Source organism: Podarcis muralis, chromosome 5 (assembly GCF_964188315.1).
Source record: "Podarcis muralis chromosome 5, rPodMur119.hap1.1, whole genome shotgun sequence".
NCBI lineage: Eukaryota > Metazoa > Chordata > Lepidosauria > Squamata > Lacertidae > Podarcis > Podarcis muralis.
In genome coordinates this window covers 34387089-34410568 of record NC_135659.1, presented here as the reverse complement: position 1 = coordinate 34410568, position 23480 = coordinate 34387089, and the positions used below count along the sequence as shown (strand labels likewise).

The 23480-nt window shown below is 38.6% G+C and overlaps 1 protein-coding gene across 22 annotated transcripts in view; it reads left to right on the top strand.

Annotated features, from left to right (window-relative positions):
- ADGRL2 (adhesion G protein-coupled receptor L2) overlaps window positions 1-23480 on the top strand; it is a 560560-nt gene that overhangs the window by 357215 nt on the left and 179865 nt on the right. Inside the window, exon 2 of one of the 22 annotated variants that reach the window (XM_077928533.1) lies at window positions 2159-2268. The exons of the other annotated variants lie outside the window; for them this stretch is intronic. The gene's annotated coding sequence lies outside the window, so the exon portion shown is untranslated. The remainder of the gene's footprint in view (window positions 1-2158; window positions 2269-23480) is intronic. 22 annotated transcript variants of the gene reach the window in all.

Sequence of the window (23480 nt, the reverse complement as noted above, 5' to 3'; positions counted from 1 at the left end):
CATTAACACCAGGCTTCTGGGTGTTTTCCTTCCTTAAAATGAGCAAGAGGAGAGCATTAAAGAAGCAAAGTTTGCTTAGCGGTTAGTCCATAATTTGAACACTTCAGAAGCTGCCGCCATGTTTCATTTGTCCCTTACAGCTTTCAGTGACAACATATCAGCAATGGAAGTTACTAAGATGGGGTAAGATCCAGTCAGGAAACCACATATAACAGTGCAATTCATACTTAAAATACTGCAAACTGGCATGTCATTGTTTTCATCTGTTTTATCTGTTTTACATAGCATAATTGACATGAACAAATAACGTTGAAGAATTTGACAGGCATAATTCCCCCCCCCCCCCTTTAAGGATATATTGCACTTCCTGGTAAAACATTTCACGCAAGTATAATTTTGGGGAAACTATATAGTTAACACTGGAACAAGTTCCCTTTCAGAAGCAGGTGTGTGCATTGCAAAAGAAATTACACAGAAATTACTGTTTTGTTTTTGTTTAAAATAGCCAACCCCGCTCCCTGGGATTTAAAAAGCCCTTTTCCCCTTTAAACAACATGGATTTTCCATAGAAACCAGACTTTAATTGAATGGAGTGTCAAATGGCTGTTTGTGGGATCTGTCTTTGTGGGGGGTGGGTGCCCTTTTTGTTATAGGGAAGTCTCAGGAGTTGGGGGTTATTTTGTTTTGGATGTCTGCAAGATGGCAGTTAAAAATAAGTTGCTAAAACTGCTAATGACTTTTCCAAATGAAAGATAGGAAGCAATAGTTAAACCCAACTGTAATTTTTAATTCGTGCGTAGGAGCAGAAACAAGTCCGTTATTTTTCATAGGAAATTTAGCGGAATTATCATTAGTCATGCTACTTATACATGTCACATTACACAGAACTGTTTCCCATTCTTATTTTGAAGATTTGATGCTACATGTTTGAAGAGAGAGGCGTAAGCTTTTCAGTTTCCCAGGAGCACATGTGCACTCTTCAACATAGCATGCTTAATTTTTTTTCTGATTGTTGAAAAATAGGATAAATGTCATTATAATGGAACTTCCAGGCAGATGGAGCTGATGATATTTGGGAGTTAATAAGAGTTTATTCTGTTATCTCCTCTTGATCAGTTAAAATATTAGTTCATTTCCTTTCTGAAGAATTCTCCTACATAAACATTGTCTGTCGAAGCTGATCATTTTTTATATCAGCTTAGTTACATGGTAATTCATTGCTTCCTATAGCATTATTTTTATTTTTAGTGGTGACTGCTGAAGTTCTCTCCCTCTCTCTATTACTCACACACCACACACACACACACACACACACACACACACACACACATTCCTTAACAAGTACTAAAAGATAAACGACAACCTGATGCACTTAAAACTATCAGTTGAGTCTTTTAAGGAAAAACATTGTTGATCAGACTCTGGAATTATAGTGCAGGCAAGGTTGTCGCTCATTATCTTAAACGGAGCATTTTATGGGTCAAAGAAGCAATATATAATTTGCATGTGCTATTATTTTTCCTCCCTTGTGGTATTTGTCAGGCGTTAAATGCTTCCAACTGTACAGAAGCCTGTTATTTTCCTCCCTAAATTTTATTCAGAAAGGCACACTAGTCAAGAACATTGTAGTCTTGACTAAAAGTAAACACAGGGTCTGACACCTGCAGATAAAAGTGCAGCCTGCTGCAAAATAAATAAATAAAATGAATACTATTGATTGCTTTGGCAGCACAAGCCAAACTTAAATACAATTTGTTTAATTACAACAAAAATGAAGTTTTATGAAGTAGTATACTTCATCTTTGTAGAAGATTTTATGTGTTGTGCGCTGGTAAGTAAAATCCCACCACGCTTGTATAATTTTGCTCAATTATCAGAGCAGCTAAGAGGGAAAATCAATTATACTGAAAAACCACAGAAATGAGATTACCTTGTTAAGTAGCATCTTGCCAGCAATGTATGAATTCCCTAGCATTATCAAAAGTGGCCATATAGAGGCTGCAGACCTGTGCCCACTTACATGGGAGTTAGCCTCATTGTGAGCACAGTAGGATTTACTTCTGAGTCAACATACATAGGATTGTGCTCTTAATGCACCAAGAATATAGTGTAATCTATATGCAATAGCATGTAATTTTGCTACATTTTTCTACCGTAGGTGGTTGTTGCTTTTCTCTGTGCAGGAGCACAAGTGGATAAGTCAACTAATAGAGCATTAACTTTCCAAAAGAAATGGAATATACGCTACAATCCTATACACTCTGACAGGTAAGCCCCATTGAACTCAGTAGGGCTTGCTTCTGCGTAAATGTATATATTTGTCATAGACGTGTATAGGATTGCATTGAGTATGGAAAATGGTCACGCCACCCATTTTTTGTTTTTTACCTGCATATCTTCCTTGATTTTGTAATGGAAAAAATATGAAAACCTCAGTAGGTGTTTCATGCAAGAATGAAGACCAAATATAGAAAAGTACATTACTTTGTAGGGTGACAGTAATAGCATCCATTTCATGTCTCCAGCGTAGAAAAACTCACTTAAGATACAGTTGTTCGCCTTTTTTAAAATAAAACATATGTATGATGATGTGTTAGTGATATTTTTCTGTTTTTAAAATGATTGCATATTTCTGTAGGCTCTCTGTGTTGTAATACTGTAGTTTGAAAACATTGCCTCTGCCTTTTGTACAGAAAGCTAGAATTTGTCTTTTTCATTTGTTGAACATCTGCCTCTGTGTAGTTTCCTGGTGCACACACAATCTTGCTACCCTGAGTACAGCCAGCTACAAGGGGCAGGCAACATAACAGTTTAAAACCGGTGGGCCATTTGTAGGTCACCAAGTCATCATGCTAGAATTTCTGAATAAAGTGACTGAAAAGGGGAAGACAAATGCCACTTTGAATGGAGATGTTTAAACCAGACCTCTGCCTCAGGGTAAAATTTAGGTATGTTTTAGCCCGGATGTAATGTCTCCCTCTACAGAGCACAGAATTAATCATGGCCTGACAACAGAACGTGTGCTGAGGGAGAAAAGGGGACCTCTTGCTGGCGAACAGCCTAGAATTTGAACCTTATAAACATTAAAATATACTTGGGCATTTAAATGATTGCATGTTGGTTCTGAATTGCGTTTGCTCTGGACAGCTTATTTAAGCACATTTTGTAGTTGGTACAAACCTGGGTAGCGAAACACACACACACACACTGTGTCAAATGCGATGCGTGAATTGTGACTTTTCCCTGTGTGAAATATTTGACACTGATCATAGGAAATGGATCCAGCCTCCCCACTGTAAGTATTGCAGTGTTTTTGAAGAAAGGGAAAGCCATGCGGCCTCTGAAGAAACAATGCTTGTTTTTTGTTATTTTGTATTTAGGTACATGGATACAAAAGGAAGCGAAGTTATAATTTTTAAAGACATAATGCAGCCAAATGCTTTTGTAACCAATCTTTAGTAGCTACATATAGCACTTTTAGTGTACAAAACACTTTACAATGTTGCTTATTTTTGCAAGAGGCAAGGAGAAACTACATCTCCTTGCACTGTAGTTTTCATGTTTTGCCCACAATCTCCAGTTTTTTTATAAAAGAGAATTAATTTGAGTTATAATTCCAGTATATCAAGCAGATTCTCATTCTGCTTGACTAGTGTTTATGGTAAAAGGATACTTTTTATATACATTTGCATGCTTTACATTACTTTCTAATTATATATAAATGTTTTTGTCCGTTTCAAGAATTTTTCTAGGAGATTTTGGGGGATAAATGGGGTAAAACTGCTGTAGGATACCCCAGCATGTGAGGCTTGTTACCTCTTGCTTCATTTTGTGTGAATGAGAAGGAGTAGTAAACATTGTCAGATGCTGCTTTTCTCAGAACAGTAAGGCTGAAGGACATTAATACATTGTTTGAATATAAATACTGGTTCTAAACTCTAATATTTTAAATATTTTTTGCCATGTTCAGGAGAGAAATGCTTGGCATATGGATGTAGAAATTAGGAAATGATTCTAAGTCAAGGGGAACACATTCTGCTATTTTGATACTGGATTCACGTTTTTGTGGGTTCTAAAATTTGTTATTTTGAATAAAAAAAATACTGGGCACTATGTTTATGCTGTTGTCGTTACCTATATTGCTTGAGTTGCAAAAGTTTTGAATAAGAGCGATTGTGCAAATCAGTGTATTTCAGAAATAATATCCTAAGTGGGTATAGGATAGCAAACTTAGTTGTCTGCATGTTCTTAGTTTGGAGAATACATAATAACAATTTTGAGCAATCAGTTATGCTTTACCAGTTGATACTCTATTTTTTTTACCATTTGATTTGTTCCCTTGATGCAAAATTCATCCCCATATTTAAATAGGTGCTTTTACTCTTTCTTTTAACTGTGTGTTGCGTCTGCTGTAGATATTTTTTCATATGAGTCAACACCTCGGAATGATTATTGCTCTGCTTCTAGACGGCGGAATACTTTCACTTCCATTACTGCCAAAATTGTTCTTTGCTGCTGGGGAAATGGATGACTGTTTTTTTTTGTTTTTTTTTTTAAAAGAATTCTGAGATTTCTACTTAGTTGCTGATAAGGTATATGGAGAGTTGAAACTGGGATGAAACTTTGGCTTGGTGGGAGCAAGGTTTAATTGGAAACAGACCTCCCTCTGGGCTAAGTCCAGCAACTAAGACCTCTAGGACATGGCCCTAGGCCCTAGTGCTTTTGAAGAGGAGCAGTGTTCATAGTTTCCCCCCTCTAAATAATCATTGCTCACCCCACACTTCTGGCAATAGGCCATAGGACTACCAGACATAGGGTGTCTTTCAGGAAGCTCCAGGTCCCAGAAGTCCTTTTGCTTTGTTTTGCTTTTCCAAATTAATCACCTGAGCATGTAGCATAAAAGAAGAAACAGCCAGCACCTAAAATCATTACATTTCCCACTGGCATGCCAACAATTTCTGTCATCTCCTTCCACCCATGGACAGTGCATACCATAAGAACCTGTACATGTGTGAGAGATTAAGACAGAGAAGGCAACTCTGCCAAGCTTGTTCAGCTCTTGCCTCTTTCCATTTAAAATATTGCTGGGTGGCATCTTTTCTGGCAAGCTCATGAGCCGGATTTCATGATGGAACATGATTGTTGACGTGAGTCAGCCATTGTTTTTGCCGTGTCATAGCTTAATGCAAGATTCCTTCCCTCCTTTCTTTGGCCAGGATAGCATGAAAGGACCTTGCAGCCACACTGCAAGTTAATGACCCAGACTCTCTTTGATCTGGGTAAATAAAATGGGTCCACAAACAACCCTCGCCCCCCACTCCTTGCAAGAGGTATTTCTGTTCCAGTATGTGTAGTCTGGAGGGCTCAGCTATAATTGTGATTGCATTTAGCTGCTGATGAAATATTCCTTGCTGACTGACAAGACCTGATTCGCTTTGTGCTGAGTGCAGGTGCATATTTGGACTAGACCGATGTCTTTTGAAATCAGTGTAGCTATATTAGCATACGTGGATGGAATAACTGGGCTCTAGTTTTGTCATGTGTACTTACTGAATATGATCTTGCTCAGCTTCAGAAAGGAAAGGTTGGAAATAAACTCTTGTTGATAGACAACAGGAAAGGAGAGGAGAGGAAATCAGAGTTATTACAGAGGGACTCGCCCTTTCTGTTTTTTGCTTAGATTTGCAAAAAAACAGTGAAATAGTCTGATTTTTCTCTCTAATTTTTTTAAAATTAAATGTATTTACTTGTGTAGTTTGGATGCTGTGTTCCTTCTCTCAGCACTCACTGTGCCTGAAGCCTTCAAGGCCACATCGTTTGAAGATTACCAGACAGGACCTGCTGATGACAGGCTATGGATTTGGCCACTAGAGGCTTTCCTGTAACAGAGAAGAGTTGCCTATATGCTTGTGTTACAAGCTTTTGAAAGCTCGCTCAGAAAAACATTGTGATTTCTTGATCCTTTCCTAGTCTGCTTTAACCATTTTGCCTTTAAATATTCCTTTCAGTTATTTCTCGTCAATTTTTAAAAAATGTACGTTGGTTATCATTTTTACCAGTGCTATCATCATTTATTAGAAACAGCATTTTGGTCTGCATGCTGCACTTCATTTCCTCCCCAGGTGGCAAAGGCCGTATTGTCATCATCTGTGTTGGATTTTCCGCCCCTAACCTTGTAGTTCGTGAATTCATCCCTACCCCGGAGGGCAAAATCTCTAGGTTTTATATATTAGTAATTGAATTTCTGAAAGGGTCTTGCCTGGTTTATAGAGGAATTTTATGACAACCCAGAGAAATTGAGCTTGGACATTGAAATCAACCTTGGGTTCATTTTATATTAGACCACAAAGCCTTTCTTGTTTGTAGGAGTGACCTAACAAATGGTTAAGGTAAAAAGTAGAAAACTGGTGCCACTCCAGCTTCACAAATGCTGACATAGGGAGCTTCTTCTATACCAGTTCAGACTATTGGTTCATCTAGCTCAGCATTGTCTCCACTGACTCAGTGGCTCTCTAGGGTTTTGGACTGTGGTTTCTCTCAACCTTGTCTGGATATAATACTAGGGATTGAACCTTGGGACCTTCTTCATTAAAATCAGATACTCTTCTGCTGAGTTACAGCCCTTCTGCAAGGGTTTGGGGTTGGTTCGGTTTGCAATTGTAGTCCAACTGTAGGTTGACTTTGGCTAGCACCTCTGGCACAGTATGGATGGTATCTGACAAAGTCACATACAGAGTGGATCTGTTGACACCAGTGGACTTAAGACAGCAATGACTAAAACTTGTGCACTAATTTCGGTGGGTCTGCGCACCTCACTTAACCTTAGAGTGATTTAATGGGACTTACTGCCAAGTAGACATGGTTGGGATTGTAGCGCGAGTCAGAAGCCACCCAAAGCCTGAATCTTACTGAGTTTATATCAAACATTGGGTGTGTTCATTTATTATAGCTATACATATCGACGCTTGCCCAAAAGTGTTTTCTGTGATAGTAGAATGGTTTTCTTAGGATGGATGAAAACAAGGATAGGACAACTAGTAAATGTCCCCCCCCCCGTTATTTCATATTATGTGCTTATTTTTCTTAAAATACCCATGTTTGTATTCAGTGTAATTGATACTAAACTTTGAGGTAGCAAGTTAATCCTAATAGGAATAGGTTTTGGCTTATGTGGCAGAGGGACGTTAAACAGAGCCACAGTGCTGTGCTTGTTTATTTTGGTTAAGGAGATGATTTAGCCTGGAAGTGATGACTTGTTTTGGGTGGTCCCTCCACTTCAGGATGGTTCAGTGTTGGTTTTCCCTTTCCCATAAAAGTCTTAATGTGATGTTGTGGGGGGGGGAACAGCAGCAGCAGCTTTTACATCTTCGTATGCAGTGAGCTAAAGCTGCTTGCTTAACTGTTTTGAAGGACAAGGATAACTAGATAGAGCCAGCAGGAGATAAAAATGGCCAGGGTGCCTTCTTCAGGAGTGACTGATATCAGGTAACTCTTAGCTGTCTGGGAATTCCTTTCAAAGAGTGTCCATTTCTTTGTCTCCCAGTGCTAAATTTTTGCATTTTCTGCATACTTTTTGCTAACTCTTCTTATTACCTGCAGAGGGAGCTTGCATATGAGATAATCAGAATAATCGTGGCTTTTTTAAAAAAAAGGACTGCAATTGTTTTTCAGCATAAATACAATGTCTGCTTGTTGCAGCATTCTCTGTTGCTTTTGCTCAGATTAGAAGTGTTTTACATGTAAAGTGTGTTGAAGGGTATGCTTTGAGAAGCGCCTACATCGCTGATAGCCATTGGCAAACAATTGTAAATTTAATATGCAAAAAGTGTAAGTGGCTGTTAAAATGACATTCCCTTTTCAGATGAAAATACTCTTTGCTTTAAAATTAGGGTTTGTTGTTGTTGTTTTTAAAAAGCAAACTCCCATGTTAGTAATACTTGTGCAACTGTATGGGGCGGGGTGGATGTAAAGAATCATTGGCAACCGAAACATCAGGAAATATTCAGAAAATAATTTGTTGCCTTCCTTAAAAAAAAATAAGTTCACAAGCTTCAGGGCTTCCTTAATTTAACTATAGTGTTTGGTATGCTGAGTGGAAAGCTGTGACAATGGGATATTTTCTCACATCTATCATCTATCTATCTATCTATCTATCTGTCTGTCTGTCTGTCTCTCTCTCTCTCTCTCTCTCTCTATCTCTCTATCTATCTATCTATCTATCTATATTGTTGGTTACATTACAGTTGCCAGGTCAAGTCTTAGTTTTTGTTTTACAAAAAAAATCACTAGTACTATAGCCAACAAATTAGTGTAATGCATTCAACAGCTAAACCTTCAGCATTAAAACGTTTAGGGGTGAAATAAACTACAGCCCTGCTTACAGTTTAAAAAGGCCGTGGTGGTATAATAATATCAAATTATGAGCTTATTAATAAATAAATATCACCTAAGACATGGGCGCCTTGCATTTGCGAATGTCATCTTTTAAGGTTTAGTATCAGGAATTTGAAGGATGTTCCTGCATGTTTTAGAATTTGAATTATGCATTTTCGGATGATGAAGCCCTTCATGAAACAAGAGAAATGTTAGGGAAATAAATGTGACTTAATATATTGCTTGCTGTACAAAGAAGGTAATGGAGATGGCATTGAAATAAGCACTGTTTAGCTCTGAAAAATAATGGTGCTCTATTTTCATTTAAGGTAGTTTCATAAGTCTGCATGCTATCTGCTGTGATTTTAATATGAAATAGAGCATTATGCATAGTTGCACATTCCATAAAACTGAAGCAGCACTCAGAAACACACTCACTTGCCATAAATCCTCCCAGAAAATTGGTTTGAGAGTTGATTCTTCTGAAGGTTTATTACAATGCCGTAATGTTAAAAATGTGTATATGTGCAGGAGAACACAGGCTTTTATTGTATTTTTGATTATCCTTTTAAACAACTAGCAAAAAGGTTTACTGGTGTCACAAAAGTACACCATCTTGGTGCCGATTCATTATTTATACTGTCTAATCCTTGCTAATGTGAAAAAATCGGCTTGTTGTTGTAACACCAAATGGCCCTTTAAGTAGAGAAACAGTTAAGTAGATCTCCTGTAATAGTATGTTGTCTAATAAAGAGATTTATGGTATTGGCAAGGGCTATTGTATAGGAATTACCATTTCACAGCATGATCATGTGTTATCATAACAACTTGGTACCACATTTATGTGGAACATTTTCATAACAGGGTAAGGATATTAGCCACAGCAATTACACTCCAATAGGATTATGGCAGAAAGACTTATTTGGAATATAGAAATACTCCTAGACAGACTTGGATTGGAGCTGCGGATCTTCTGAAGTTCGATCCACCTTTGCTCTCCTTGGCTATAGTAAGTATGAAGGGTGTCAGAAATACATTTCTTCTGCTCATCTGCTTAATAATGCAAAGTCAGATATTTCTTTCATCCTTCTTACTTAGGATATAAATTGTAAATTCTGAAATATATTTGCGTGAAACTTTGTGGTTGGGTGTAGAGAGTTGTTTGTCCCAGGGAAGGAGAAATAACAAATGGAGGAGCTGATGACTTACGTGTGGTACAGGAGGGGGGCATCACTGAGAATTCATTCATTCTCAGTGAATGAATGACTGTACACTCTTGGATTTTGCACAGCATTTTCATTGGGATGAATGGGTTGACTCTGCCAAGGGTTGCATATTCTTGTCTAGCTTCAGATGCCTAAAAAGCACCAGCTTTTAATACATAGAATTCATTTCCCTTCTGTTTTTTGGATGGGATTCTTGGAAAGCCTAGCCAGCTCAGGAAAATAGATATATATTAATTGAATAGAATAAATATCAGGACATGAAAGTTGTATCATTTCATGCCATTTTGAAAAAGAAGAAATAAGAGGAGCAAAGTTTTGTTTTGTTGTTTCAACTTCTTTTACTAAATGGAAAACAAAGAAACAAAATCCACTGCTGTAAATATTGTAGAGGGGTGTGTGTGTGTGTGTGTGTGTGTGTGTGTGAGAGAGAGAGAGAGAGAGAGAGAGAGAGAGAGAATATTGCTTGTATTAATATGAATGGAATTCCATTCATGAAATGAAGAAGGGCTTTACTGCTGCTGCCTCCTGCACCACGTGAAAGCTGCTCCTATTTGGTTGGGAAATATGTCAGAATGGAATGAGATGTGGTTTGGAGTCTTGCAGCTGAAGGGGAGAATGGGAAAAAACCCCAGAATCACTTCCATTTGCATGAGTAGAACTGATTGCCACTAAAGCTTTGTTAGATCCTAAATATTGTGTTGTAATATTTGGGGAGGATACAGTAAAAGGTAACTTCATCTATTATATATTTGTATTCATACTAGGTTGGATCTAGAGCTCTGTTGCACTGTTGAGAGAGCACAGGGCAAGTTATGCATGCCTATCTCTGATTCCCTCTTGAAAAGCTGAACTGGAAGAACAGTGCAAAAGGTATTGTGTCTGTGGGGGCTGCCAAGGCGAGGGGAAATCAGGGAAGACACTGTAATCTCCCCCTACTTCATCCATTAGAGACCATAAAAGGAGCCCTTCCATTCACATAAACAGTCTGGACCCAGCCCATTATTTTTGTACGTTTCTTAGGCATTTGGCTTAATTTACAGTCAAATTTCTTAATTTCTTGCTTGGCAAATCAACTTAAATGGCCACCTCGAAGTCTCACCACAATCTTTTAAGATCATCTGAGAGTATCTGCCTTAAACCATTAATATGCAAAATATGAACTATAAGCAAAATAATGAGCTTTCAGTGGTCCAACAGCATCTGGAGGGAAGAGATTCCACATTCCTGCATTAGGGCCTGAACATTTCTCAGTGGCTTCCCCGCATTCCCAGGATTTCATGAAAACTGGAGCCTGAGTGTTTTTTTAGAAATGCTGCAAAGACTTGCTTGTTTTTGCTGTATTTTAATTGCCAGGGCTAAGGGCTAAGCAAGTGTAGAGTAAGTTTAATTCCTTCCCTGTGGTGTATTTTATTCTGCTGATTCTAGGATGGTGTGTTTTTAATTTATTTTTTCCAGCTGTGGATGGCATGGATAAGTTGAGACGCACCTTTTTAAATAAATTGTAGATAATTGAAAATCAGCATTGTTGGAATGATTTCTGGTTAATTAATAATGACTACATAGCCAAAGCATCTGTGCTCTCTCAGAATGCAAATATTATGGTTCAGATCCAGAAATGATGGCACACAAAAATATGCTATGGTCACCGGGTTGTAAGCGTGAAGGATCAACGGAAACAGGCTCAGATGTATTAACATCTAGCCAATGTGAACAATATTTATTATATACTGTATTGGCCTGAATATAAACAGCACCTGAATATAAGCCACACCTTTAAAATTGGAGGGGGGAAAAGAAAAAAATACCTGAATATAAGTCGCTCCATTCCTGGCTTCATACTGGGGGGAGGGAGACGCACTGTGTTGCTGGCGACCTTTCGCCTTCCTTGCTCTCTCCCTTCCCGGCCCGGCCTTGGGGGAGAGGATGGGGGACTATGCACGGGGCGGGCGCTCCTGGCTGCATACCGTAAGGTCGCGAATATAAGCCACACTTTAACTTTTCACGGTCGGAATTTGGGGAAAGAGTGAGGCTTATATTCAGGCCAATACGGTATATATAAAATAAATTCTTTACTAGTGATATTCTACATAAATTATCTGGGTGACAGATAATTAGAACAGTTTAAAGAAACATACAATGCCATCAATCACTATACAATGTAGTGGCCCAAAAAATCCAATTAAAAACAAAACAAAGAATGACATGGTCTTAGTTAAGTAGCAAATTCCAGGCACAGAAATGTAAATAATCACAGGAGGGAGCCCCAAACAACATTGCAGGGTTAAAACCACATCTTAACCCAACTACTGTGAAAACACAGATTGGCCAGAGATGAATATAACAATATTTAAAAGGTGTTAAAATTTGAAAATCTGGAAAATTAAACACACACACACACACACGCTCAATGTCAGACATGCATTGACATAGTTGCCTGGAGAACTTTGTGGTTTTTTTAGGGTGAGCATTCTTTAGGAATATCCAATATGGGAGAACAGAGTAACGATCAATATTTCATTGTGGAACATGCAGAAACCCATGTGCTGTGCTAATCTGCCTCCTCTCTGACTTTCATGTGGCAGAATCCTGCGAAGTAGGACTGATATTGCAGTGTCAAGGGACAGGATATGCAGCAGCGCAGTGTGGCAAATTAAAATCCCTGGCCTGTGTTTGATGTCATGCCAAAATCATGCATAAACAAGTCTACTTGGACTTGTGTGCCCCTTTTCCCTCTCCTTCAATGTGGATGCAAAGGGAAGATTAGAAGCACTTCAGCTAGCCCAGATTTGGGGTGGGGCTGGGGTACTATTCATTTAAACTGGTTTGCTGAAACCCCAGTCAAACATGCATTTTTTTTCTTCATCCTGACTTATTAACAAATTATACTTTAAAGCAGGGTTTCCACAGCTTGCATATAGTAAACTCTGGTTAGTTTAAAAGAGGCAGTGGGATGCTTCTGATCTCTTGGCTGCACAGAAGGAAGAAATAGACTTGCTCATGTATCCTTTTTTCAGACAGATTTGTATGATGTGCCATGACAAATGGATAGTTGAATGCAGGACTGGAAGTATAAACAAATTTGAGAAAAAGTTGCAATCTTTCGAAAATGTTTGTTTAAAAGTTTTGCTACTTCATGCTACAGGCTGGCTTCTAGTAAGCATATCATCGCATCTATTTGAAGTTTGCGATGGCCAAAGTCTTTATGTTTCGAAAACATTTAAATTGTCAGCTGCTACCTTTTACATGAGTTGTCAGTAACTGGTATATCACCTATAGATACACAGTTTTATTACAGAGATTAGGAATCCAGAATCGTCGTACGTAATAAGAATTAGTCCTCACATTTTATATGCACCATTATACTATGTATAATATTGACCACTGAAATATACATGATTAGGTTTGAGAGCTTACATTTAATGTCTACATCTCTGAAAAATAAAAGGACATTTTGTGATGCTTGCCTAGAGACTCATGGTTTATAATCTGTGCAACCTGATGATATATGTGTGTTTATTCTGAAGTAAGTCACAGTATGCTCAGTGGGGCTTAGTGCCATGCAAGTATCCCTAGTAAAAGATAATGCTATGCTGTTACTAACATCTAAGGGAGTATAAGGAAATGTATAATTAAATAGGAGAATTGATGAGCGGGATCCCAATTGAAATTCTGTAACAGAAGGCGGGGGGGGGGGGGAAACCTCTGTAAAATGCAGGTTTAGACTAATAAATGCAATACTATGTTAAAGGTAGCAAGAGGTAATCTTCTGACATTTTTCAGTCCTTTATCTCCCGCTGCACTTTTTATTACACATCTTTTGCTTAAATCCAAAGTGTTGTTTTGAACTCAGTGAATCTTCCTTCCTGGTACAGGTTTTATTTTTATTTTACAATTGCAGTATAAGAGGAAGACTGTGTCACACTTTATGAAAACGTACAGGCTGCTATCTGCTGTTGTTGTGTATGTGGTTCATTGAGAATAAACAAGCTAGGCTACCTGAGATGTTTACCTCAGTTGCATTTGGGTTTTGTGTGCTTTGCAACAACTGAGCTGGATTTTTTTTTTTTTAATTAGCAGTCTCCTCTTTGGAGAGATCATAAATCTGTCTGTGTGAGTTGTGAGTCTGCGCTGTGGTCGTTTCGCTGGCCCGGTTCGTTTTAAATGATGATGCCCTACTTGCGAGTCACTGTGGGAAAGCATTCGTGTATAGAGGAGTGATCTTTTTGTTTGTTTGGTAGTTTCTTCTCTACCTTTGGAAGAGCTGTGTGGTTATGACTAATAAACACTTTACTATTTGGCAAATGGAATGTAAGTGACCAGGAGCTATTGGTTGAGGAATGGAAAAACCTGCTGCACAGAGTACATCAAAGCAGTGGAGCCTTTGAAATATACCTGTGGATGGAAATTTTTCATTTTAACCTGTCAGCTGCACAGAATACAAATCTCTCTGCTACACAGCAAGGTATTTTGTTAACAACATTTTTTCCCTGAATGTACTATGTCAAGACCGTGATACTTGGAGTCAGGATAGCAATGGGGTGCCTCATAGCGGGTTATGAAATGATTTGTAGATTAACAAAATGACAATTAATGCTTTACATTTTATCTGATTAGCATTTCTATTCTGATTATTTTTTTTGTGGCTTTGTTTTATGCCTCTCTTTGCTTAGTGTTTTGGTTTGGGTATAATTGCCGACACAATGTCTTACTCACATCATGTTTTTCTCACTTCTCATGGCATTCAAAATGAGTGTCATTTTCTTGTATTTGGCTGGAAGGGAACACCATCTGTATTTCTAGGAGTTAAAAGTCCTGGCTTTACAATATGCAGTGATAGCCATTGGGGTGAGAAGGGGAGAGTGTCAGTGGACTGACAGTCAGAAGTGATTGTGTCACTGATGGAAGTCAAGGAGAAATGGGTGAATTTTGCAAGTGTTTTCACAATTAGTTTGACAATAATTAACTAATGGAGAGTTCATAAATTTGTTTTGTTTTATACCAGTAGAGGGGTTTTTTTGGGGTGGGGATTTGATATTTCTAGTGCAGATATTTGCTTCATTTTAATTAAAATGTTCCTTCAGCTGAAAATTCCAATATTGTTTGAATTTTAAGATTATTACTATTATTTCACAAAGTTGGTTAGTTCTTTTCTCAACGACTTCTGTATCTTTTTGGGCACAAATGATATGAGTGGTTTTAAATTCTTAAAAGTATTGTGTGTCTCCATTATTCAATTGCAGTAAAAAGTTGCTTTCTAGAAAAAAGATGTGTTTAGGACTGCAAAACACATGAGCAAAATCATTAGTTATTTCTGAAATTGCATTTCATTTGTTTGTGTGGTTATTGATTTGTAACACCTAACTCTCCATTTAGTTAGCAATCGAAGGAGTGGTGTAACTATTACTGCCTTTTTAAAAAAATGATAATGATTTTAACCAGTCATTTATAAAGCACATGATATTATCCTGTTCTGAATTTTTTAATGAAAAACATATGTGTATTTGCCTATTTTTTGTTTAATTCTTATGCCATGTTTTGGAAAACACTGATTTCTCCCTATATGCATAGAATAAACCAGGGTGGTGTTTCTGCTTTTGTTTCTAGCGCAGCAAATATATAATTTAGTTATCGGCTGCAATCCTATATCCTAGGATTAAGCCCAGTTGAACTCAATAGGACTTCCTTTCAAGTAGGCAAATTTAGGATAGCTCTGCTGGTATTGTTAATAACAGAGGCTGAAACTACAGTGTTCAGCATTAGGAAAAGTTTCATGCCTGCAACAGCCATTTCATGGAATACAATATGATAATTTGAAAGAACATTAGGTTCTGAGAATGAACTACTTCTAAATAAAGATACTGGCATCAATTTAAAGATTGTCCTTTAAAAATATAATCCAGCCAAAAAGTCAAAAGTTTCAATTTTAATGAAGACATTTCAAAGAACAGAGAGGTTGAAAAATATGTTTTACCTTTTCAGATTGCTTTTATTTGCCCAAAGGCAATAAAAGTGTTAGCATTTGGAAATGGGTGGCAAATGACTGCTTTTTTCTTTCTGTTTGCCCCTGTTGTGGTTTTCATTCGGTTTGGCTGAGTTTGTTGCTATTTGCTTTTCACCATTAAAAATGTTTGCTTTGAGTGAGAGAGGGAGGCACAGCATGGTAGTTAAAATTTTCTTGAAATGCCACTTCCCAGATCAAGCTGTTATAAACTGTAGCATTAAATAAGAATCTTTGCATAGTCCTAAAGAAACTACATGCTACATGACAAAAAATAGAGGCATTGGAAATAAAACACGGATACTAAATGCATCAAGTATCCTCCCTATCAAATGTATTGTGTGGGCACAGTCATAAGAAAAGATAATGTCTGAGATCCAGAGTTTGTTTACCTAGTTCTACAGTAAAATTTCAGTAAACATTTTACAAACAATAATACAACACAACTGCAATATAGTGCAGCAATTCTGGACATCAGTTTATTATTGGTTTCTTCTAGTATGATAATAGAATGCCCATAGTATCTCCTCCTCCCCCATTTTGGTTGTGTTGAAATTTCTTACACATATTCTTGAAAGTAATCAGGTAGGAATAAATGGTTATCTCAATTCAGAGACCTATGTGTGCTGCGATGCACACGGCAGAATTCCTTTGCACATGGAATGGTTCTTGGCATCAGGGTGTTGGAATAGTTTTGCTTTCTTCTCTCAAATTTAGTAGCAGCTCCTGAGGGTCTTGGAATTAATATCTCATCTGGGAATAACATCAATAGTATTCTTGCTGTTTCTTGATGATGCATTCTTTGCAGTAGTGCTGTTTCATTCTACTATTGATATATGAGAAGTTTTCCGTATGGAAACACTATCCTATGTTAATGACTGCTGCGCTCCCACGCCCCTGCTAATAACGGTTGTTGTGCTAGTCATGTCAATGCTCGTGATCAGAATTAATAACACCGGTAGCCTATATTTGCAAAGATTCCCAAAAATAGAATTGCAGTGCCAAGTTGGTAGAGACAAACTGGCAAGGAGTCTACCTAAACATGCACAATAATCCCTGTTTTTCCTTCATTTCAGTGGGCGGTTATCTGACCTCAGGAGTGGCAGGCTGATTATCATATAGGTTATTTCTATATTACTTCTATAAATATGTTTGTTGTTAGTGATGGTCATCTGCTGCTTGAACCACAAGAAAGAACATTTGGGGTGGATGTCAAGCATCTTTAATGTTTGTGAACTGAAACTTCTAGGTGTGGGTGTTAATCTAGTAATCATGACTGTATATCATGTAAACACCTAGGTGTGTTTGTTTACATGTATGCGTAGGAACACTGTGTCTCAGGGATGAGCAGACTTCAAGCTAGTGGATCTCCTTTCTTTTCATAGAACCCAGAGATTCAGAGATAGGGGAAGGACAGGCACACTTTAAATTAGCACACCCAGCCTTAAGAATTTATCTTCAGTACCAAAGGTGAGCTCACAGCCCTTTCTACCAGGTTCCCATCCCCAGCCAAAATAAATGGGAGGAGAGGGGACATTTTATTATGTCTAGTGTTAAAACAATTGGACCCTTGCAAATTTGCAGCAAATCACCCATTAATCTACCAGTAGATCAAGATCTACCTTCCACCCACTCTAGATGTAAGGTGAAATACTAGTATTATCTTTGGTGTTTGTTTATTTATACTTTATCAAATTTCTCTCCCTCTCTCCCAAAGGAGCCCAGGGTGTTATCCCCCCCCCCCACCATTGGTTATATACTTGGAGATCTTGAAGCTGCAGTCAGATTATCACTGGCAGTAACTGGGCACTCATGGATTGTGAAGTCATTTTCTTACTTTAGGCTGATTCAGTTCGGTTAGTGTAGCTGCTGCCAAGATTAATTTACTGCTTTCAGGGCTGTGTGGCAGCAGTAATGTACTATTGGTGCAGATTCTTATTGCATAATCAGGCCAAAAGGGGAAACCAATTCAATGTGGGAAGCAAATACAATTGTTAGTACTGCCATTTGGATTTATTCCATGGAACTGATTTCTGGCAACAGCCATTGAGGTAATGTTTAAACTGGTATTTAATCTTAGTAAGGGCTTATCACCCTTTGGTGATTAAGCCATGTTGAATGTGTATAGGGAGCTGTTTTCTTTACCATTGGAACAGCTTTGCAGAATAAGGAAGAGTACCATACATAGCAGGTATGCAGGTGGCGCTGTGGTCTAAACCACAGATCCTAGGGCTTGCCGATCAGAAGGTCGGCGGTTCAAATCCCTGCGACAGGGTGAGCTCCCCTTGCAAGGTCCCAGCTCCTGCCAACCTAGCAGTTCGAAAGCACGTCAAAGTGCAAGTAGATAAATAGGTACCGCTCCGGCGAGAAAGTAAACGGTGTTTCCGTGCACTCCTCTGGTTTCGCCAGAAGCGGCTCAGTCATGCTGGCTACATGACCCGGAAAAACTGTCTGCGGACAAACGTCAGCTCCCTTGGCCAGTAAAGAAAGATGAGTGCCGCAACCCTAGAGCCGTTCGTTACTGGACTTAACTGTCAGGGGTCCTTTACCTTTACCATACATAGCAGCCTTCTTCAGCCTGGTGCCTTCCATATCTGTTGGACTAAAACTCCCATCACCCAGTCCCATTTGCCATGGTGACTGGGGCTGATGGGAGTTGTGGTCCAAAACACATGGAAGCCACCAGTTTGAGGGAAGATCATTCCATTCTTACCTGCACTGCACTTGTGAAATTAATTTCACAAAATGGTTGTGTTGAAGGCCTCTGGGAAGTTAACTTCTGGAACTAGAAATACGGTATAGTTTTCTTTAAAAACTCCAGATTTCTAAACTTTTCTGGCAGGTCTTGCTATTTTTAATTGTTTTGCAACGTTTTCTATTTTCTGCATTCTTAAAAATTAATTACCTTGTTGAATAGTGTTTCACAATAAACTTGAATAATGAATGTCTTGGTCTTTGGTAGAAGGACAAAGTTGCCTCTGTTGCCCTTCAATAGCATATTCTACCCTATTTTAATTAGCCCCACCCCAGTACAGCTGGAAAGAAAGAAAAATGGTTTGTGCATAACTGTGGCTAGTTTAATGGACCTCAAACTGCAAAATATGTAACAAAAATACTTGGGCAAAGTCTGGACCGTAGACAATTGGTGGTTTATGTGCACAAAAGTAATTAAGATGCACACTGGTTCGATGTTGGAAGGAATGGAAACTCATTGCCAAGACCATTATTGATCGTTGCAAGATGAATAAATTTTTAGAGCTGAACAGAACATTTGCCAGTGTATTTGCATAGTTAAATGGGCCTGTTTAGCTGAAAGTATTTAGAAATGTGACCAGCACAGTAGCTTGTCTCCAGTTCCAAAAATGAAACAAGACAAAAAAATAAATCTGTTGTTGCAGAAATATTGGCTCATAGATGGTTAAAAATATAACTTTGGAAATAAGAGATTACATATGTGTGAAGACTCTCTCCTTAGTTGGAGATGTACATTAGGACACCTTAGCCATGTATAGAATGTCCTTAGCTATGTACAGAATGTCCACATAAGGTTAATTGCTTCTCCAGTTCATTTCCACGAAGGGAACTGATTCAGGAAGCTCATCAGATAAGCTTTGAAACAGAGCTTACCCTAAACCCAGATTTACAAGACAAAAAAAGTGCTATTTTTAATATTTGTGCTACTTTTCTTTTTATTGTTTGGTTATTTTATTTTTTATACTTTTGTTGCATGTTTTATGATGGTTCTTGAAAGCTGGCAGTGTGTTGAGATAAGGGTAGCAGTGTTTTAAATAAGCAAAATTTATTATAATCTGCAAAAGCGGATGTGCAAATGATGCTTTAGGCTTTCTGTGCTTTTAGGCAATCTATGGAGGAAGAACTTGCACCTTTCTCCCCACAGGAAGAGCACAGGTTGCACATGCATTTGGAAATGTAACACACATCATAGTGGAGATGTGTATATTCCTCCTTTGTAGCGCATAATTTGTAAACTTTCTTTAAAAATCTGCTTTCCACAACTACTAAGAATGTTCGTATGGCTGGCAGCTTGTACTACATATTTTTGGAAGTAAAGTGTCCTGAACAAAATTACTTGCAAATAGAAACATCTGAGATCATATTGTGTGAGAATTAGCACATGAGCATTAATCTGTGTTCATACTATTTCAGTTTTAAAGAGTAGGAGCAGAATTGGGGCCTCTTGGCCACAAGCGTTATATTCGTCAACCAGCCAGACCCTATGTGTGTCCAGATAATTCTGTGGGAAAGCTTAAATGTAACATTCCGGATCTCGTTTTCACAATGTTAGTTTTGGTCTTTTTATCATATACTACAGAGGTCACTGTGGTCTGCTCTTGGAATGTTATGGCATAGCTAGCTGTAAACTTAGAATAAACATGTACAGTGCTAATCATATGCTGTGTAGTTTCGCTGCTTAGAAAATCTGAAGACAAAAATAGCTGTTTCAGGTCAAGAAACATTGACTGAACTCTTGACCAAATGTGTGCATTTTTAAAAATAAATCCAAAAGTCTTTTTGAGGCAAAGTATATTGACACATGGTGAAGTTGCAGAAAACAGAGTAATAAGAGCTGACATATAAAATGTTAGATCTATTTTAGTATCTTATTAGAGCTTAGGTTTATTGAACAGCAAATCATTTAAAAGCTGCCCCCACCCCTGTCTCCTGCATCCTGTAAAAACAGACTCCCTCAAACCAAATATCAGCTAGGAGTTTTGCAGTGCAATGGCAACTCTTGCAAAGGCAATGCAACAGATGGCACCTTTAATATTATACACTGTAAACCAGCCTTTGCCAGATGTTTTTGACTGCAATTTCCATTGGCCCCAGCCAGCACCACCATGTTGGGAGTTGTAGCCCAAAACTGTTTGGCGAGTATCAGGCTGCTGTAGACACTTCACTTGGATATTGAAATGCTTAAGGCACCCTGAGGTGTTAAAGAGCCTGCTTGGAAATGTTTAAATAACTAACTGCATTTTTAATACCTCTATGTCATCTAGTGTGGTGTGTGGAAACTGATTTTTAGAAGTCTCAGTGCATGCAGGTACATTTCCACTGGGTCAACATTATAAGGTGATGTTAAGAAATTGCTGCAGGTGCACTCTGACTGCTACCCAGTCTTAGCTGCTGTTTCTGTTCCGCCACAATGTGACATTGCTAATGATAAGAGAGAAGACCCTTGTACCAGCTGTTTGCATTGTCTAGACCTGCAACCCACTCTTCTTACACCCAACCTCCCATAAGCAAGGCCTGTGTAGCGTCGCTATGCTGTATCTTGCAGACAGCTTTTGTGGCTCATGGCTTCAGCTGATCTTCTGTATTCCTTTGTAACAATAAGAAAGTGGACACCACACCTCCATCATCTTTGCCTTCATTGCTCTGCTACAAGCCTCTCTTTATCCTGCTCCAGGGTGTTCCTGTTTGTACAGTGACCCTTCGCTGCTGACATAGACAGGTCAGCACCTGTATTCATTGCCAAGTAGCTGCATATGTATTTGTGTCCTTCTGTTCTCTTCATGCATGCCATGCTGTGTGACAAGTCATTCTGGTGTATCTGAAAGGACCATTATATGTCACATGGTTCTTGTAAAATGTTCAGCGTTATAACCCAGGTGCTTTGAAACTGTAAAATACTGCCTTCGTCGTTGGTTCAAATTCAATTCAATTTACAGTTCCACTTTAATTGATTTCAGTTCTGAACAGGCTTAGAATATTCTGCTTGTTGTAAGGTTAATGTTTTCAATTTGTTTGTCGTTCTGCTGCCTCTTCCATAGACTTTCCTGGCCAGTTTTGTTTGTTTGTCCTTGCCTAATAATATTACTGTTATTTTGACTCCTTTGTTACGAAGGCATTGCTTTCATTCAGTATTTAACACTTGGAAAGTCCTTTGCATTTCCACCCTTGTAGTTAGGATCCCCTTCCTTTAACTCTCAGGTTTTGGCTACAAATGAGTAGATAAAGGGTTGCTTTTAAAGTGGAAACATTGCAAACTGGCTACTTGTGGGGAATGATGATTTTTGTTGTTGTTGATTCCCTTGCCCAGTGCTGGGGACTGCCAAAAATTGCCTTCACTGTTCCCACCTGTGGTAGTGTCTAATTCACAGAGAAGGAACTCCACTGTAAACAGAAGGATTCCCTATTGCAGGGACGACTATTTAAATGTAACAAATTACGCTCCCTCTCTCTCTGTAGAGGAAATCAGTGGTCAGAGGGCTACTTTAAAAACTGTCACAAAGAAGCTGGCTCCAGTTCTGACTTGGCAATCACTATCACATAGCCCACATCTAAAATTCCTTGTAGGGCAGGATCAGCAGTTTTCATTCACTACCTTTTAAGCTGCTTTGTTATCCTGACAGTGAGAATAACAAAGTGAGAAAGGCCTCATGGTTCTGAATGGGGTTTGCTTTGTCAGAGTTCTTTGAAAGTCAGCCTGCAAGTTACTTACAGCTGTGTTCATTTGTTTTGTGTTAATGCATGTGAAACATCAGCAGTATTTTAGTTGCCCAGTTATAGAAACTCACTCTCCCACCTGACCTGCCATTTTTTGTCCCTTTTCGGTAGTCAGTGTAAAAGTCTTACTAAGGCAACACCGGTGGCTTTAATGTGAACTACAGAACTCCAGGTCTGATCCTGAGTGGTGTTTTTATAATGCTGCGCCTCCTCTCCCCTAATAGACAAGTTTCCCTGAGAATGTGAATAACAGCAGCCAGTTCTAGACAGTGGAAACTTAGGGGAAAGGCTTATTACATAGGAGTGCGGGTGTGACTTCAAAAAGCTTCAGCTCCAGCAACTTGCATATGGAAATTGAGCACCGGAATACAGAATATTCCTTGTCATCACCATGTAAGACTATAGTAGATTTCATTATGCAGCACTGAATAATAGCTTGATTTAAAGCATTAATAAACTCTACATATGCACTTTCTTGCTGTGGGAATCCAGGATTCTAATTTAGTGAAATGCCAGAACAGGTCTTTTGTGTTCAGTCTGAGGAGTGCTATGTGCAAATTCTAAATTATGCCCAGACGTATATATTACACCGTTTACTAACTCTAATTATAAAACTGGTTCATTGTTATTTTTTTAAGTATCCTAACAACTTCATACAAAATGAGCTCCTCATATTTATTGGCCTCATTTTGGGGGGAGAGGAGGGGAGGGGCTGCAATAAGGGTGATTAAATTTAAAATGCTAATATCAGCAACTGTGATCAGTTGTGTTCTGAATTGGAAAATAATGATGGGCTCAGTGATTGGCTACAGAAGGGCCAATAGAATGAATACTAGTAAGACACAGGCTCTATGGATTGGTAGACTTTTGTCCCAGGTACTGAGCGACAGTCCATCCTAGATGTGGGTAACACACATTCCCTTGACAGAGCAGGGAAGGCTTCTTTGTCACTGGATACCCAGGTGGTTTGGTGGCATTGAGTGCCTGTTTCCAGCTCCATCCAATCCTTAAAGGAGGCAGCTTTGTCACAGTAATCCATCTTCTGGAAAACACCTGATGGATTACTCTTCTGCCTGCTAGATGGGGCTGCCCTTAAAGACAGCCTGGAAGCTGCAGCTTGTTCCCAATGCAGCTGTCAGAATTAGAAGTGGTCCAGCCCAGCAGAAACATGTTTGCATCGGCTGAGGGAGCTGCATTGCATTGGTTGCTTATTTGCTTCCCATTTCTATTCAATTCTAGTGATAATCCTGAATAATCGGGGACCTGGGCACTTTAAGAAGCATTTCTCCCTGTATCCGCCTGAATGCATATTAAGATTTTCTGTATATGCCTTCTTTGATGCCCCAACTCACATGAAATTATTTGAACAGCTAGAAATTGTGCAAATAAATAAATGAAAGGTCCCTGTAAATCCT